The sequence below is a fragment of the Mustela nivalis genome, assembly GCF_964662115.1.
Source record: "Mustela nivalis genome assembly, contig: HAP1_SCAFFOLD_2305, whole genome shotgun sequence".
NCBI classification, from domain to species: domain Eukaryota; kingdom Metazoa; phylum Chordata; class Mammalia; order Carnivora; family Mustelidae; genus Mustela; species Mustela nivalis.
In genome coordinates this window covers 1-19,237 of record NW_028134360.1, presented here as the reverse complement: position 1 = coordinate 19,237, position 19,237 = coordinate 1, and the positions used below count along the sequence as shown (strand labels likewise).

At 45.4% G+C, this 19,237-nt stretch overlaps 1 pseudogene across 1 annotated transcript in view; it reads left to right on the top strand.

Moving 5' to 3' along the window:
* LOC309858394 (supervillin-like) overlaps nt 1-13,053 on the top strand; it is a 41,737-nt pseudogene extending 28,684 nt beyond the window's left edge. The window contains exons 7-15 of the transcript XR_014316646.1: nt 1,244-1,324; nt 3,535-4,431; nt 5,663-5,697; nt 6,688-6,749; nt 7,045-7,184; nt 8,590-8,685; nt 10,420-10,662; nt 11,291-11,864; nt 12,645-13,053. The product of XR_014316646.1 is annotated as a supervillin-like (transcript). The remainder of the gene's footprint in view (nt 1-1,243; nt 1,325-3,534; nt 4,432-5,662; nt 5,698-6,687; nt 6,750-7,044; nt 7,185-8,589; nt 8,686-10,419; nt 10,663-11,290; nt 11,865-12,644) is intronic.
* Nucleotides 13,054-19,237: the final 6,184 nt, after the last annotated feature.

Below are 19,237 nucleotides of genomic sequence, written 5' to 3'. Positions count from 1 at the left end.
AGACCTTTTATGGTTGGAAATAAAACTGCTTTCCGTCCATCTGAATTTTTTGTTCACCAGACTGAATTGCTGTGATGCTGGGGTAGGGAGGTGGGCGGACAGGTTCCCGTGTAGAAAGGCGGGTGGATGACCAAGGCTAGAATGTGACAGATTTCAGTGGTCACAGCAAAAGGTAGGGCACTGGTTACAGACTGGCTCTTACCTATCAGCTTCAGCTAAAACTTGAACTAAAATGATTTTTAGAAAATTCAGATTATTTTATTGCAGTTATCGTTCTATTTTTTTTTTTTTTTTTTTTTTGGATACTGCTTTGAGCTAAAATGTGTTTCTAGCCTTATATTGAAAAACTCTTACATATAAGGTAGTATGGTTCTGAGCTGGTAAACATTCTCTTTCTGCATTATAAAATGATACACATTAGTGGGTTGTTTCTCCTGTGTCCTGCTTTACGTGGTTGCCACAGGCTTTTTCTGGCCCGTTTTAAAATATCTTCAGCCTAGCATAATTGCTTCCTCACATCCAACTTTGCGTAATATCCGATCGTGTGTGGAGGGATGAATGTATAAATCCTACGTTATCTGGCCTGCCATAGTATAAGTTTTTTAATGGCTGGGGTGATGCCCGAGTCCCCTTTGTTACTTCTCAGAGTCTAGTTCAGGGTTTCATACATCGTAGGAACTCAACATTTATCGAATTGCCCTGAATTGGTATTGGTTATGTCATTGTTACGTTGGTTGAGTTATTCAGCGACAAATGGAAAAGGAAAATGTATAAGAGCAATTAAAGATATGATCTCATTGAATTTCTTTTTATTGATTTCCTTTATTTGGTATGTGTTGTTTTGCACAGATGCTATCTTTGTATTTGGTTATTTACCAATGTCCCTTGGCAAAACTTAATAGAGGATGAGTTGACATTTAATCCTACTTCTTACAAGAAAATTGTCTGGTATTTGTGGGGAGAGTGTGAGTATAACAGACTCCTAATACTTTCAGGTTACTTGGAAAACACTTTATGTGGTGGCTTTGGATAGATTTATTTCTATCTCTTAAGTTTAGTAACGGGCCACATGTCCTTACATGAATGTAAGCCCTGTGACAAAACGCGCTTATACATTTTCCAAAAGCCAGGATTAGTCTTGGCTTAATGGAAATCAGCCTTTGGGCTTCAGATTATAATTGTCTGTACCTGTGTTGATGTTCAAGTAGAAATTATCTGAAGTTTTGTCTTTTGTACACAATAGTACCGGGAAACCCAAACATGAGTGGTTTCTCCAGAAAGATTCCGAAGGGGACACACCTTCTCTTATCAACTGGCCTTCCAGGTATATGCCGAGCTGAACCTCTTGGCTTCCTCGTAGTGAGTGCTTCTTCCCTGCTGACTTGCCTTGCTGTTCCACACATTACCCAACGCTAACTCTCTTCTTGCCCTCTGTTCATGGCAGTGCGTTTGACAATGATGTGTTCACAGGGGCTGCTGGAAGTTTCTTTCTGAACGTTTGCTTTTCTCCTCCCATTGCCCTAATCCCTGCTAATCGTATTTCCCCCTCCTCATTTTTTCCTCTTTTTGAAAATCTTCTTGATGACACTTCTTGCTTTTTTCCTTTCTCACCAACCTGCATACCGCCAAGTGGGGGCAGTAGTGAGGCTCCTCCTGGTTTCTCTCCTCTTGATTCTCACTAACTAACCAGGGAGTGCCCCATCTGGGCAAGTGCTTTCAGCCTTCTCCTTTTCACATCTCCTGGCCTCTAAACCAATAGTTAATTTTTATCAGCTGCCCTTAGGGCATGTGCTTTTAAAGGCAGACAAAAACCCCCCTATCATTTCATTTTTAAGGTTGGGGGCAGGGAGAGGCGGAAGGAGGGAGAATGAATAAGTCTCTGGCAGGACAAAGCACCCATATACTGAGTTTCTAACAGTCACTTTGTTCTCAGCGAAGGACAACATTCAGATTGTCTCTGATTAGAAGGACACATTCCACAGGAGAACTTGAACCACATTTCAGTCTTCTTTTGATTAACAAAGCTTATAAATATGAAAACCTCCAACACTGGCTAGTCTCTGGGGAAAAAAAAAAATTTACTTAGAATGCTTTTTTTTCCCCCTTCCTGGATTGTTCATGGTAATTGCCTTTTGTGTCTGTTTAATTTTTTGTTAACGAAATATATGTAGATATCCTGCATCTGTTGTTGAAATACACGTAGGAGTTGATATCAAATTTAGCAGGGTACATTTGTCATTTAAGGAAATATTCTCTTCCAAAAGTATAAATAAGTATTTTTGCTGACTGATCTTCAGTACATGAGTGTTTATAGGCCCCCAGGAAATCACTTTTCCCGCTCCAAAAATGTGTTTTACTTTCTAAGGATTATTGCCAATTAATAATCCATTCTTGAACAGCTTCCGTGGTTTCTCCTCTCTCGCTATGTGGCATTTCAGAAAGCAGAGAGAAGTACTAGCTAACACTATTAAATGGTTACTCTTCGCTAAGAGTACTTAGTACTAAGCTATCCAAGTGCTTTGCCAACATCACATTACATTTTGTCACTAGGATTTCCATTTAAAAGCAAAGAACTGAGCCAGGTAAGTTGCCTCAGACCACACAGCTAGAACTGGCTGAGCCAGTTTTGAACCGAGGTCTCCTAGGTGCCCCAGCCAGAGTTGTTGGCTACTTTGCTTCTGCAGCAATAGAATAAGATTTTGTAGCTTTTCAACTGGATTTCACTTTAGCTCTCAGATACTTAAATAGCTCTAGAAAGGACAGCGAACTCTTTTCACTTTAGTTTTTAGCTAAGGGCCTACTAGCAATTCCAAAGGGGAGAAAACGTTCAGTCTGTTCTCTCAACAAATATCTTTTCTCGAACAGTCTTCTTGGTGCTACAATGCTTAGTGGTAATGATGTCCAAACTGGTCACATGTCTTAGGAATGAATGAATACAGTCTGCATTGCATGAAAACGCTTGGGAACGTTTAGCTGAGTGCTTGAAAGGGGTGATTGTGTGTTGTGTCTTGAGCTCCATTTAAAAAATTTTTAAAAATCACAAATGTTCTTACATTTCCAGGAGACAGTGAAATTATTCCATTTGGTCCATAGGTGTATGCATACTTGGAAACTCCCCCTGCCCAGAGTCCACACACCAGGCCTGTATGTGTAGTGTTCACAGATTCCCACCAACAGCCTCAATGTGCCCTCATGCATACTGCTGGTGTATATTAATGGATTTTTCTGTGGCTTCTGGTCATTTGTTTAGTCAGAAGGCAGCCATTCTCCCCCAGGGCGGCATCTGAGCCGTCTCAGCTTTATGGAGGGCAGAGTGAGTTTGGTGCCACACTGGCCTACTCACATCTGGAAACTCGAAATCCTTCACCGGGCCGGCCATGAGTTTCTGACGTGAACCACCAGAAGTGCATTGTCACTGGCGGTTCTGCCTTTGGGTGGATTTCCACTCACGGGTAGTCTGGGATCCACGCATGCTTTCTCCCCATGAAGTGGTTACTGCACTTTGTAAACTTAAATCCTTTTTCTTTCTTAAAGAGTTAAGGTTAGAGAAAAAATGGTGAAAGAGGAGAGTGCTCACAGCAGCCCTGAGGTGGCCTCCGAGCCCTTCACTCAGAGGAGACATCAGCCAATGCCCATCCATTGCTCGTCCTTTCAGTCAGAAAATTCGGCCTTTGATAGGGTCTTGAGCAAGGCAGCCAGCTCCGCGGGACAGCCGATCCGAGGCTACGTCCAGCCGGCAGACCCCATTCACACGGCCACGCTGGTGACCTCAGAGATCCCAGAAAACGTGTCTGAATGCAGCTGGGGGGGGTCCGCCGTCCAGAATGTCAGAAAGCCTCCCACCTTGAAGGTTCTAGAAAGCGAGAGAAGGGATACCCCTGTTCTCCATATTTGTGAATCAAAAGCCGAGGAAGATATGCTCTTCACTGAAGCTCTTGAGAAAAGCAGGAAATCACTTTTGGCGTTGGAGGACCACGGGCTTATGCGAAGCCACAAAGACCCCTCTGGAAACGACGATGTCGGCAAGCCTGCTGGGAGCCCAGTGCCCTCAGAACATCAGAAGGAACCAGAGAGCCTGTCACACCCGCCTCCCTCTCAGCAACTGCCCGCTGAGAGGATAAGCAGACAGGAGATGGTCTTGTACGTTCAGAGCCAGCCCATGTCACAAGATGCCAGGGTGACAGGCCACAGACAGGAAGCCTTGGTGAAGAAACGCAAGGTCCTCACCCGCTCCCTGTCTGACTACACGGGCCCCCGTCCGCTGCAGGCCCTGAAGGGTAAGGACCCCGCGTCCAGGCAAGAACCGGAGCCACAGAGTTCCAAAGCTGAAGGGCCCCCCCCAGAAGTCGGCGTGCTGGACACGAAGGTCTCTGTCGCCCAGCTCCGAAATGCGTTTCTGGAGTCTGTCCATGCCAGCAAGAAACCCGAACTGTAGGTGACGTTTCACGCGCCCTCCCGATGTGTCACTTGCACGCCCTTGGCAGAATTATTCACTTTGCCACTTGCGGTGTGTCCCGCATTGGGTCCTATTAGCTTAGCTCACCAGGGTGCAGGGCAGATCATACAGGAAATGGCTTGAAAACTACCATTCTGCTTCTGGCTACTAATAGAGAGCTGCAATACTGGGTCGCTGGACTGCTCCCCCTCCTTCAAGTGCATGGTTGGGGCATGCGGCGGGATTTGGCGGTGTCTGGGCCTTGCCTCACTGAGACGCATAAACCTTTGCTTTATTCTCTCTGTCTCTCGTTTCCCTTCTGTGCACTCCCTCCCGATGATTCTAAAAGCCAACCCCGGGCGGAGAGGTCAACCGAAGGCGTTGGCTTGCCTACCGGTGTGGAACGGGAAAGAGGGTCCCGGAAACCAAGACGCTATTTTTCTCCTGGTGAAAGTAGAAAAACTTCCGAGAGATTTAGAACTCAACCTATAACCTCAGCCGAACGAAAGGAATCGGATAGGTAGGCACGCGGGATGTGTAGTTCTGTAGTCCAGGAACGTAAAAGCCATCGTATGGGATCTGCCCGCAGGGACGGTCCTGGCGATGTTTAAATGGGTTGTGGTGATTCCATCATTCCTCCTCTAATCTGTAAGGAATATTTATGTGGCTTGTATACATGTATTTTTAAAGAATGCTGCCTGTGGCAACAGTATCGCAGTACAGTTTTACGTTGCGTTCAGATGGTAAGAAGTGAGACATGTTATTTTTCTTCATTTACTGTTTTTCATTTCTTATGCCCTCGTTAAATTAGAAACCACAGTGAGTATTCCCCAGATTTTCCCGAGCAAAGAACTAGGGATTTTACACTCACTTTCTAAATGTCTGTCTGCTTGTCGTATCTGAGTTTTACACGGTCCTATGCTTCTACGTAGAGAGGATGATGTTCGTGTACAAACTGACCAATTGTGTTTAATGAGTCACACTCGGTTCTCCTTTGTCTCCACGAGGTGTGCACCAGGCTGGGTTGTGTGCACACACACTGCACTGTGTCCGTTAACACCTGTATCTGTGTATTCACAACGAGGATTGCTAGCAGGATGATATTCTTTAAGAGAGTTCGATTGAATTTTTACTTTTGCTTTAACTTTTCATCTGATGTTTTATTTGGATCTTCTATTCCCACCAGCTAATTTTTTGTTATTATTATTTGCCTAATGTCTTTCCTAGGTCTGCTTCGCATTCAGAAATGCCGGCCGCGGAGGGCAAGTATCTGTTTTCCTTTTGTCACTTCTCTGTCATCTCCCCCAGATTAGGTTTCTGTAAGATTCTGCTTTTTTTTGAGAGGATGGGGTTTGGGAGTCTACGGATTTCTTTGCTGCAGGTTTTCTTTCTGTGACTCTAAAAACCTAGTTAAGATTCTTGGGTGAGCTTTTCCTTCCTTTTAAGAGCGTTAGAACTGTGGAATGAATAATACCAAAATAACTGACTTACTAAAGCAGCAGCTTTTTGTTGTTAATTACTTGTTACTGTGTAATAATAAAGAATTCCTTTCATAAAATCTATTCTTTTTTTTTTTTTAAGATTTTATTTATTTATTTGACAGAGAAAGAGAGATCACAAGTAGGCAGAGAGGGAGAGGGGGAAGCAGGCTCCCTGCTGAGAGAGAGCCTGATGCGGGGCTCGATCCCAGGACCCTGAGATCACGACCTGAGCTGAAGGCAGAGGCTCTAACCCACTGAGCCACCCAGGCACCCCGTCATAAAATCTATTCTTTTTTTTTTTTTTTTTAAAGATTTTATTTATTCATTTGACAGAGAGAGATCACAAGTAGACGGAGAGGCAGGCAGAGAGAGAGAGAGAGAGGGAAGCAGGCTCCCTGCCAAGCAGAGAGCCTGATGCGGGACTCGATCCCAGGACCCTGAGATCGTGACCCGAGCCGAAGGCAGTGGCTTAACCCACTGAGCCACCCAGGCGCCCATAAAATCTATTCTTAAACCTCAATTTTTCAAATATTGTCATAGAGAATTCCTGTCCAGACTGAGTTTTGTCTGGTTAATTGCAAAGGAAATTAGCACCTTTTCACTGAGCAGAAGAATGGGATCCCTCCAGGGGGAAAATATTGCAAATTATAATCTTTGGTACATCCATTCTTACATTCAAAGGATTTCCAGGGTCAGGCTTGGGAAACTTTTCAGAGACTTCACCTACATATTTCTAATAATGTTCAGTTTTTATTTTGTGGCCTCTTACAGATGAAGAGAAGGTAGACGAACGAGCCAAGCTGAGTGTCGCTGCCAAGAGGCTGCTTTTCAGGGTAAGGTGTACTGAGGTACCTGAAGTGAAACCATCCCCTGCTCCCTGCACGGGGCCCTCTGGCCCGCCTGGCCCGCCTGGCCTGGCCCACATGCCTCTCAGCCCCTGGCTGGTGAGACCTCCCTACCCCCCTCCCACACACACACTGCATAGGTGCACTCTCCCGAGAATGACACCTGCCTCACAGGGGGTCCCTCCCGGGGTGCCGTGCCCTGTCAGGGAACAGAGCAGAGACCCTGCAGCCCCAGTGCCCTTTCCACAAACATTTAAGGATTCCGCATCGTTTCTGATCTCAGGAAATGGAAAAATCATTTGATGAGAAAAACGTTCCTAAGCGACGCTCCAGAAACGCGGCGGTGGAGCAAAGGCTGCAGCGGCTCCAGGACCGATCCCACACCCAGCCCGTTACTACCGAGGAGGTGGCCATTGCAGCCACGTAAGTACCCCCTCCTGACCTCTGGGCCTTGGCTGAAAAGTTTTCTTGGAAAAAAAAAAAAAGAGAGAGAGAGAGAGAAAGAAAAAGATTTAAAGACTTTGAAGTAAAAATGAAGCGATCAGGAGATGGTTCGGTTAGACTCCACAGAGATGTTCACACTCTGGGATTTTCCTTCCTGTGGTGTCTCTGAGCTTTGTAACAGGGTGTGTTGCCTGTTGTATCTCCTAGAAAAACCTCAAGACAAATTTTAATTTTTTTGGTCTGTGCCTTTCTCTTAATCTTTTTTACAGTGGAAGACTTAAGCCATGAGATTAACATAATGAACCTGACTGTACTGACCACCGAGTTTCAACAGTCAGCAGCCCGGCCAGTCTTGGCTCTCCCAAAACTCCATCCACTTCACCTGTCCTCCTGCCTCATTTTCAGGCAAACCCCAGATATCATTTCAGCAGCTGTCTCAAAAAGATAAGGGGTTGGAGGGTTTTTTGTTTTGTTTTTTAAATTTGTTTTTAAATAGTCACCAAAAAACCATAAACAATTCCTTGGAAGTTTGAGGACTTTCCAGTACTTGAGCAGTCCACTCCAATATGTTCAGAATGAATTTCCCAAACTAATTCATTCAGAGATAATTGTTTCAATCAAGTGAAAACTTTTATTGGGTTTTTAGAAACGGTTTTCATGCTTCTGCCCCGGACCCACATGCAGCCTTCCTGAAGAAAGCATGTTCATCTCATTCAGGGCATGGGCACCCCAAGAGGCGTCTGTATTGCAGCCCACACCTGTGGGCCTGCTGTTAGAGCAGCTGCTCACGTCCTTACCCAGCTGTTCCTCAGCTTCCTGGTGTGTCTGTGGAGGAGCACTTCTTGTGTTCATTAGGAACTCTGAGCAGATCAGCTCTTTTGGTTTTTTATTTTTTCTTATTTTTTTAAATTTTAAAATTAAAAAAAATTTTTAAAAAGGATTTATTTATTTGACAGAGAAAGACACAGCGAGAGAGGGAACACAAGCAGGAGGAGTGGGAGAGGGAGAAGCAGGCTTCCCACCGAACAGGGAGCCCCATGTGGGCTTGATCCCAGGACTCTGGGATCATGACCTGAGCCAAAGGCAGATATTTAATGACTGAGCCACTCAGGTGCCCTAGCTCTTTGTTTTTTAATGTTACCCTGAAGTCAGGGTAAATCCTTTCCAAGCTTTCCATTTACTTTGCATCATCTCTGTCTCTTAGTTCCTCAGTTTATAATTGCTTTTCAAGTTCTTTGGTAATTTCCCCCAGAGGACTTATAAATAAATAATTTTGTTAAAATATTTATTTACGGTTTCTGAAATTTAAAACTATGTTTTCCTTTAACGCTTCTTTTCTTCTCTCTCCTCATGAATGTTCCTTCTTTGGCAATTGCCTTTAAAGTGAACCTATCCCTGCTTCGTGCTCTGGGGCCACCCAGCCTGTAATGGCGAGACTTCCTAGTCCCAGTGTAGCTAAGAGCACTGTGCAGCCTGCCAGGTACTGAACGGAAGTAGCTGCATGCGGCCCTCAGGCCAAAGGTCCTAGACAGCAGATGCATCTCATTATCCTGAATGTCTTTCATGTGTTTGAGAAACGAGTCAATGCAAGGAGTTGCCTTTGGGGATGGGCGCCATTTTGTTTTGTCGTAGTGCGAGACGCTGCTAACTTCCTGTAGGCCTGCATGAGGAAACCTTTCATCTCCCTGCTTACATCATGTATTGGAACTAGGATCACACTAACTCACTCATCCATTTGTTTTGTTTCTGTTTTTCATAATCACAGTCTTTTCTAAGAAATTTCATCCTCCATCTAAATTACTAGCACTTAATAAAGGTTAATACGAAAATGAGGACTCGACATGAATGTTGAAATTCTAGTAATACCCTGGTTTTTGTAAACACTTGTCATGAATACATGCTAGAAACAACTATATCTCTTTCTAATATACAGACAGACAAGGTCATAACTTTTTGGGATTGAGACAGTAATCATCTATGGAGTCTGAGCTTAGATGTTTTACTACTAAGCTTTGAATTGTGTTTTGAAAGTATGTCCTTATGGCACATAGGTGTCCCCTGTTTTGCTGTGAGGGACCAAAACACAAGGGCCAAAAATAAGTTTAAAGGAAGTCAGATGACAGTGCAGAAATAGGTCTGGCCCCACCCGGAGGCAAGGGTCTACTGCTCTTTAGTCTGGGGCAGCTTATGAACTGGTGATTCACTGGTGTTCAGAGAGAATATGCTGTCCACTGGGTTTGAGAACTGGATTTGCCAGTTGCCTCAACCTATGTTGTCATAAACCTTCCAGGATTCACCACGACCAGTTAATAGGAGGCCTTCTCCCCCACCCAGAAGCTGGAGGGATTTTGCAGCACCTGAAATGTCCTTTTTCAAGTTGCTAGGAGTTACAGATCTCTATACCTTTCAGAAAACTGGTAGGAAGCTATGAGAGAAAATGATGCACCGAGGAGAGAAGGAATCTTTAAAATGGATCTATTTATGTTTAGCAAGTGAAAATCGAAACTCCTTGTTCCAGATATATTATTGACAGAATGATTGGATTATTTCCTAGTCCTATAAAAAGAAAAGAATACCTCTGAACTACATGTTTATTTTTTTAAAAAGATTAATTGAGAGGAAGAGAGAGAGAACAGGGGTAGAGGGGAGGAGGCAGAGGGAGACGGAGAAAGAGAGTCTCAGGCAGACTCTGGGCTGAGTGCGGATCCCGACTCAGGGTTCGATCTCACCATCCTGAGGTCATGACCTGAGCCAGAACCAAGAGTCGGATGCTCAACGGACTGAGCCACTGAGTCACCCCCGAACCACATATTTAGATAGTGTCTAGACATGCCATAGATAATGCCTTGGGATTCTCTTTTAGCCTTATTTATTGTTGATACCACTGATACACCGTCTCTCTAAGATAAGGTATAACCAAGCTGACTTCAGTCTCTTAAAGAGGAAATTCACTTTTTAGAAATAATTTAGAGATAAAGTTCTGCCTTCGTGACATTGGTAACAGCCAATTGGTAACAGCCTCTGCTATTCGCGGGCTTGTTAATAGCTAAACAGTGCCTACACCTGTATTCAACTTCTGTAGGGAGAAATCAGTCCTTTTCAAAATTAAGTGACGCTTGGAAGAGAGTTAATATTCAAAATTTAGGGTCTTTTGTCTGTGTTGATCTCTGTCACTGATTTTTTTTTTTTTTTTTTTAATGTTTATCCCTTTCAGATTACAGGCATCTGCTCACCACAAAGCTTTAGCCAGAGACCAGGCAAATGAGGGCAAAGATTCTGCTGAACAAGGTGAACCTGACTCCTCCACTCTAAGCTTAGCAGAGAAGTTGGCCTTGTTTAACAAATTGTCTCAGCCAGTCTCAAAAGCTATTTCTACCCGAAACAGAATAGACATGAGACAGAGAGAATGAACGCTCGCTATCAGACTCAGCCGGTCACACTCGGGGAGGTGGAACAGGTGGGTGCACTATAAATCTAATCCAGTGTGTGGGTATGTTCTTAAAATACATGATCATGCTGTTGGCTCCTAGATGGAATTAAGTTGATAAACTATTACCTGTCGGGAGTCTGGTAATAACTTCTTTCCTCAGAAGCATAGTCATGCCGAGTACCTTTTTCTTTTCATGATTTGCTTGCCGAAATCATCTGGAATGAATCCATTATGGAGAAAATAATAGGATGAGGAATCTGCTTTTCACCCAGATGATTTTGATTAATGATTAATTTTGATTAAGAAAATACATCTTCCTGGGGCGCCTGGGTGGCTCAGTGGGTTAAAGCCTCTGCCTTCGGCTCAAGTCATGATCTCAGGGTCCTGGGATTGAGCCCCACGTCAGGCTCTCTACTTCGCAGGGAGCCTGCTTCCTTCCTCTCTCTCTGCCTGCCCCTCTGCCTGCTTGTGGTCTCTCTGTGTCAAATAGATAAATAAAATATTAAAAAAAAAAAAAAAAAGGAAAATACATCTTCCTGCTAAGACAAGCCGTGAAACTGCCCCCAATGTAGTCATTCATTCTATGCCAATCCCTACTGATGTTCATATAGATAGTATTTTTGAATCCGCTTTTTTGCACTTTATGTCCTTCCAGGTGCAAAGTGGAAAGCTCATTCCTTTCTCACCGACTGTTAACACCTCCGTGTCCACTGTGGCATCTATGGTCATGCCGATGTACGCGGGGGATCTTCGGACAAAGCTGTCTGTGGACGACAACACGAGTGCCACTGACTATAAGTTTCCTTCTTCGATAGAAAATTCAGATTCTCCGGTTAGAAGCATCCTGAAGTCCCAAGCCTGGCAGCCTTCAGCAGAGAGTAGTGGGAGCAGAGGAATGTTGAGAGAGTTTGGAGAGGCCGAAAGCAAGAGAGTTTTGACAGGTGGAGATGGTGGTAAAAAGTACGGGTCCTTCGAGGAAGCAGAGCCACCCTGCCCTACCTTTAACAGAGTCCGGGAAGGAGACAGCCATAAGGAGCCCAAATATGCGGTTCCGAGAAAGGGCAGCCTGGAACTAGGCCATCCTTCCGTTGCCCACCTTGGTGACGAGCTGAAGGAATTCTCCATGGGTAAAAGCCTCGCACAGGGGAGCCCAGACTTGAAGGACAGGCAGCACTTTGAAGAGAAGGTCGACATGGAGAACGTTCCAAGAAGGAAGTTTTCACTAAGAGGTAGGTTACTGCTCCTACCTGGGTTTTTGGTATTGGCTTGATTGGTTGTGTGTGTCTGTGAATATTTTTACTTAAAGTAGGAGGACAGTTTATAACTCGTATCGATGACAAATCACAAGTGAACCCACTCTTCTCCAGACCTCTCTTCCCCTTGAATATGACCTGTTCAGTGGATTGATCGGTTTCCAACAATAGGAATGCCGGAGCTCTCACACATGAGGATTCACTCACATAAGTCTTGTGAAATGCTCGCCCTGTTGGCCCCTTTTGTGACTTGGTGACCCCAAAGGGCTGCACTAAGCGCAGGGAATGAGGACTTGAACCCAGGACCATGGATTTACGGACTCCTTCCGCGGTCCTGGTACGCAGACTGGCAAGCTCCGCTACTTGGGGCTTTCATTTTCCTTCTGCATTTATAGAAAACGATGGCATGTACGTCACGTTGGTGGTTTTAGCATGTGATCCAGGCCACTGGCAATGTGAAAAGGATTGTTTTGGAGGAGGAGGAGCATTCCATAGTGTGTAGTGAAAGCTCTCTTCCTGTGTCTTGCACACAGGAAAAGACCAGTTGTCACAAAACCTGCTGCGTGCAGTAACCTCCCGGACAGATTGGTTTCCTCGCAGAGGATGGCGTGCTGCAGATTGGCGTGAATCCATGCGGATTGAGTGACACCCCCCACACCCCCACATCTCACTCTGTGTGTGGGGCCGCTCGGGGTAGATAGCTGGAGGAATGTCTGCCTGGAGAAGGGCATGCTGACGTGGCTCCTCTCTTCCCAGCGGCGGAGTTCGGGGAGCCCCCTTCTGAGCAGACCGGTCTGGCTGCCGGGAAGACTGTGGCCCCCGCTGCAGCCCCCGTGTCCTGGAGGCAGCAAGATCCTGCGGAACCAGGGCAGGAGAAATACTCCCGGAGTCCGTGTGCGATGTTCGCTGCCGGAGAGATCAAAGTGCCTGCGGTGGAGGGCATCCTCGATTCGGCCGGCAAAACCATGTCCATTAAAGAGAGGTAACGTGATTGAGTGATGGCAGAGTAATTCTCCTGGGGGTGGAGCTTACATGTTGCTGGTAGGAAAAGCTCCAAGTGATGGGCAGAGATGACGTCATGACCACACAGGGGGCCGTGATGCTGGAGGAGTGCCAATTTTGGACTCCGGGTCGGGCACGAGCGGATGCTGACTGGGGCTTACTTATTTGTTTGGGATTCTGTTTTCTCTCTTTCCTATGAATTCTTGCACTGTCCCGTGATGGAAGCAATGATCTTGGCTCTTTCCCCATCAGACAGGTGGCTTCAAATTGAATGCACTTAAGCCTTCATGACTGTCTATGTAACGTGTATGTAGATGGAATGAGGATAAATCCATATTTGGGACAGACGTCTTTGGGATTAGAACCTAAGTTTTATTTATCCTACAGAAAGGGAAGCAGAGGACTCTTGTGAACTGGGTTTTGAAGTTTTATGTCAGGTCATAGCTGTGAAAGATGACATTGGAATATCCAGTAACACTGTAACCTCGTTTCCAAAACTCGAATGGAGAATTGAGAGGGTATATTTAAATGGGACAGGGACAAGGAGCCAGGGCTAAATATTTCAGGCTGTGTTTTCCTTGTTAGCCTTTAGCCACTGTGGAATTAAACAGCAAAAGATGTCATAGCGATAAAAAGACTAGATGCAAAAAGATCTTTATACTTTTCTAGGGTGACCAGCACAGCTGTGTCCGCCATCCGCTCTGCCGGCACCCTTCCTTCGCACGTCCTGCCATTCGGAAGCTTTCTTCCCCTGCCAGACAGTGGCCACTCTGATGTTTCTGGATACATTTTGCACTGCCTAAGACTATACATCAAACCACGATCAAAATTCCTCATTCTGCTTTCCAAGTCCAAGTTTTTTGAGCCCCATGCCTAAAATGGTTAGATAGATGGGGACTTTCTCAACCGACAAATTAGTAAGGTTGTTAAATCTTAATGTACTTTTGCCTTCACTTGTTTTCAAATTCACAGTAGATGAGACTGCTGGGGGCTTAGATGAAGGGGAAGATAATACCCCATCAGCTAAATGGGAGTGAGGTCTTGAATCAGAGACACTGGCCTGTGCTGGTGTGAATTCCTCCTCCACCAAAACCTGGCCCAGGGAGAGTTTGATCCCAGAGATCCTACTCCTCATCATTGGTTGGATGAGAAGGAAGACACATCATTTAAGGGAATTAATGACTAATACCACTTACACACAAGTTCAGGTGTTTCATTGGTAAAATATTTCACTGGGGTAAAAAAAGTATGCCCCCTTCTTTTACAGGCTCTTAAAGGAGAACCCTCATCTTTGGGTATAATCTGTCTGTTAGGACTTTGAACCTTCAAGGAAGAAGTTTTTTGTCTCTCCACTGTGCAGTAATTCTTGGTTTACCTCCCTGTTTATGGTAAATCTGGTATATTTTCTATTAGCCTAATTTATGACGAGCTTAGCGGCTAATAAAAGATGAGAGACACTTCTCTTAGAAAATATATCGCCAGCGATCTCCCCCTGCCTTATGTTGATAGTATTTTTATTTGTACTTTGCTGAAAACACAAATGGTGTTATCTTTACAGTCCATCTGTGGTAGTTTTTCCTGAAGCAGGGCTCTGATCCCTCCCTTCTGTTCAGAAAGAAAGAATGAAGCTTGACCTATTTAAAATAAGAATGCTCTTTGTATATTATTTGGCCTTTTTTTTTCCCCCTTTTGTGATGTAACATATCACGTGGAACTTTCAAACTTTATTTTAACTTCTGACTGCCCTGTTTCACCAAAGAAGGAGTTCGGTTCCAAGGGCCACTAAGGCCCAACGGGGGCGAAGGGACCGACCCCAGGGGCTGGCCTCCGACCTCCCCTGGGTAGCTGGGGTGAGATTGTCATATGCTCATGCTGCTGGGTTAGCCACTCACCTGTGTTCCAACTAGGAAACTGAACGGAGGACTGAAATGTCAGCGAGACAGGGGTGGGAAAAAGATTCGCCTCCTCCTGAACGGATTTTCTCAATTCATGTGTTCTTTGCATGGCTATTTCCAATTCCACGTTCACATCTGACTCTTAGTAAGAGGTGGAGACTGGACTTCGCAGATTTCCTTCATTGTTTTTAGAAAGCTGCAGCTTTCGCTTCCTTAGCCTTGTGCATCCATCTCTTTCCTGCTTGGGAGGTGGGCCTGTTGAGTCCTGTTGAGTCCTGAGGGACACCAGGGGTCATCCACCATCCCCCCGCTTGGAATTTCTTATGGACCACCTCACTTAGTACTGAAGGCAGCCCTTACAGGGAGGCAATGCTGTCCCCATTTTATACTCTGATAACTGGGACTTGGAAGACTGTCAGAGTGTAACTCAGAGTGTAACTAAGAAATCACAGGAAAGCTTCAGTATGCTCCTCTTTTGGGGGAAGCTGGTCGTTCAAGGAGATGTCCCTAAAGGCTCCTTTTCTTTCTTCCTCTTTTCTAATGTCTGCAATGTCAAGTTTGAACCATAACTAGCACCACTCAGGCTACCCATTGGCTTTTTGCACTGGATTAGTAAAATCAACTGTTTCATAACTGCCTAAATGATTTGGGTTTAAATTGGCCCTGTTCAGGGTACTTCTTTTTATTTATTTATTTGACAGACAGAGATTACAAGCAGGCAGAGAGGCAGGCAGAGAGAGGGGGAGAAGCAGGCTCCCTGCTGAGCAGAGAGCCTAATGCAGGGCTTGATCCCAGGACCCTGGGATCATGACCTGAGCCAAAGGCAGAGGCTTAAACCCACTGAGTCACCCAGGCACCCCTGTTTGTGTACTTCTTATTCTAAGTCAAATAAATTGTGTGTTCTTTAGGGGTAAGACCCTTGAGACCCCTTTAGAAGTATACTAGGCTATTAGGAACCTTATCCACAGTTACCAAAGCAACTGTAGCTGTGCTTTGGGATTCAGGAAAAGATTTTTAAACAAGGCAACAAAGAAAGCCATCCTCTCATTGGGAACTGGTGGAGTGTGAGGGCTTAGGTGAACTCCCAGAATGGCAAAGAATGTGATCCTTGGCCCTCACCAGCCTAGCAGTCCGCCCTGCAGAGGCCTGCTCTGGCCCCTGCATTCCCCCCCAATCTCCTGCTTCCCACCCCACCAGACTGCATCCATGCTCCCCCCACAGGGACTGGAGGCTCTTGCTCAAGATTTCAAGATTTCAGCCACCAGAGGGGCCCCCAGATTTACGTAAGAATTCGGGCCCCAGGAGTCTTCTCTGATCTTTGATGTGTCCTCATTTAAAAGACACAGGAGCTTACTCCAGCAGCCTGCAAACCAGCCAAGACCAAGACCTGATAGGAGTACTGATCTGTGCTGGTCTGTCCTATCTGAAATCTGTGGGGTGCCAGTGATTCAAAGGGGGCACATGGTTAGCCCCAACGGCAGGGAGCCTGCAAAACCCGTTCTAATCAGACTGGCCTCTTAGACGGGGCTGAACACAGGCCTGTCAGGCCAGCATTCCCTGCTGAGAAAGTGTGGGCCTTGGCGAGAGAGGCAGACATTTCCCCAGGCGGCCTTGGAAGCACACAGTGCCTGTGGCCCCCAGCCAGGCCTTGGGGTTAATAGGCTAACCCAGTGCCACTCACAGGGCTCCCCGCCTCAGACCAAGCAGATGCCCAGGCTGTCAGTATCACAGCCCTGTAAATAGTGCTCGGACTTGGCGGATGTGAAAAGCGCTGACAGTTGTTTGAATTGCATAGGCAGTAATTTATGTCGTGTGTGGGAGCAGACCTTTCGCTCCTTGGCCCCCACCAGCGGGTCATGGAATCACAGGAGAAGGGTTTGGAAAGGTCTCCTGCCCTTCCCGGCCTGCGGATCACCAAGTAGGAAAACCATAATGCATGTAAGTTTCAGCACGTGTTGTTCATTAAAGTTAGCCGTCATTGGCACTCAGTAAGCCAGGGCAGGGTCCCAGTACTGTGTGGCCTAAGTTAAAATACCAGTTGTTCCATGTGATTCTGCTGACCCTGTAGTCCTTGGAAGTGCCTGATGAGACCCTGCCAGCACATCCAGAAGCAAGATTTCAGGTTTGGGGCCTGAAATGAAGGCCATTACAGGGGAGAAAAAAGCCAACATTATAAGAAACCCAGAATACTATGCATTCTCTAAAACATTCAGACACAAATGGGTCTGGTCAGCTAACACACTAATGGAGACAGACAAGCCATGCTCTGGGAGGCAGGGCACCCCTCCCTGGGCACAGCATCTCCCTGCCCCTCCCCTCTAACTGCAACCCCCCCCACCACCACTACCTGACATGCAGTGTGACCTCAGTCAGTGAAATCCTTCATCTGTGTGGGCACTCATGCCTCATCTGTCGCCTCAGAATAATCTTCAGTTTCTTTGGAACCGGTAGAGCATGAGGTGGGCCATAAAGTGATTGTAGAGTCCACAGTTTGTTTTTTCTAAGTCAGGTTTACGTGCACTCAGGGCAGCCATTCAAGGAAACCGTATGGTTATTTGGGTTATGTTTTCATTGCTCCAGACACCCAGGAGCTTTGTTTCAAGAATGTCCTCAAAGACTGTAGCACAGGATTTCCCATAAGCTCAGCTCACGGGGATGAATTCGACTTTTTAGATTCTCTCAGCTCACTTGGGATCAAATCTGATTAAAAAGGTAGATGGTCAAGATGAAGAACTACTGTCTGTGTCAAAGGGGAAGTAAGAGACAGAAGCCGGCCCCAAGACCAGTTTGCAAGGAGAATATGGGGGGGGAGATGAATGTCTCTCATGAGATGGCATGTTGGAAGTACTTCTTCATTCGGGTGTAAAAATACCGGCATACTCATTTTCTTAAAATCTCACTTGTAGATGCTTGGAAATACTCTGTGCAAGTACATAGATACTTTGAAAGCTCTATGCAAATACTAGTTGTTTTTTCATGATCTGATTTTATTTGGTTATTTTTCCTTATTAGCATAAAACTGATTCATTCAAAATACTTAGAGAAAAGAGAAATCATTGTGTAGTCTGATGAAAACACCTGAAGGCACTGAGCATTTATTTTCAAGTACATGAACTGGCCCTGGTAGCATGCAGAGTACTGTCAAACATCACAGGCTTTAGAATGCAGGGCTAAATGGCACCTTCAGCCAAATGGGGCCTGTCTTAGGATTTTGACTCTAATTGCCAACGTGGGTTATTTTCCTCTACCACCAAGCATGTCTCTGACCCCAGCTGGGAGTCCTGCAATTCAGCAAATTCTGACACTGTCTACTTGGAGATGGCTTCAGATGCCACAGGTTAAGGGCTCTGTTGCATAAGGATGCCCCCTTAACACACACTGTCATATCAGATGCTAGAGGAAGGTTCAGGTTGTCTCCTGGACTTTTGACCCTATAGGCTACAGATTAGAGATTCCAATGACCCCCTCTTTGGGTTTGATTTACTAGAGCATCCTTACTAGATCTCATCCTCCTTGTAGAAGGTTATAACACAGGAATAGCTGGATGGAAGAGATGCATAGGGTAAGGTATAAAGAAAGGGCACTGAGCTTCCAATCCTCTCTGAGCCCCATCCTTTTGGGTATCCATGGAGACCTCATTCCATAGGCATGGTTGATTGGATCATTGGCCATTGGTGACTGATTCAACCACCAGCCACTCTGCAGAAGTCAGGGAATAGGACTGTAAGTCCCACTCCTCTAATCACAAACTACATGATTGGTTCTCCTGGCAACCAGTCCCCATCCTTAAGGGCTTCCCTAAGGTCACCTGATTAATATAAAGACACCTCTGTCATTCTCATCACTTAGGAAATTTCAAGGGGTTTAGCAGCTCTAGACCCGGAAGGGTGATGAAATCCAAGAACAAATTTCTTATTGTAAATCACAATATCACAATAAGGTGGCATTGTATCAGATTTATAGAATGGTCGTGTGAGGTCTTATGTGCTCTAACATAGCGGAAAGGAAAGAAAGGAAAAGGAAGAGAAGGGAATAGGTCCAGAGCTTGAAACTCCTTCCCTTTTAGGGGACTCCTTCTCTTTGTGCTTACTTTCCATTCCTTGAATGAATAGACAAGGTATGATTATGTACAAATTTTTAGATGGAAGTAGATTCTTATTTAAGTACTGCAACATTTGTTTTTCTTATTTGCACAGGAAAACTTTCATTAGTGGAGTCAGGAAGATGAGTAGAAGGGACCTAAGAGACCATTGAGTCCAGTTCCCAGAATTACCAACAAGGAAAGGATGCCAGGCTACTGGGCCAGAGTTCACGGCCAGGCTAGAGCTGATGTGCTTTCAAGTATGCCATTTATGGACATGTACTAGGATGTTCAAAAGACCCCACCCAGCAGGCTCGGCAGAGAAGAACGGCGGGGGCCGTCTAATGCCTTTTCCCCCAATCTTTACATTA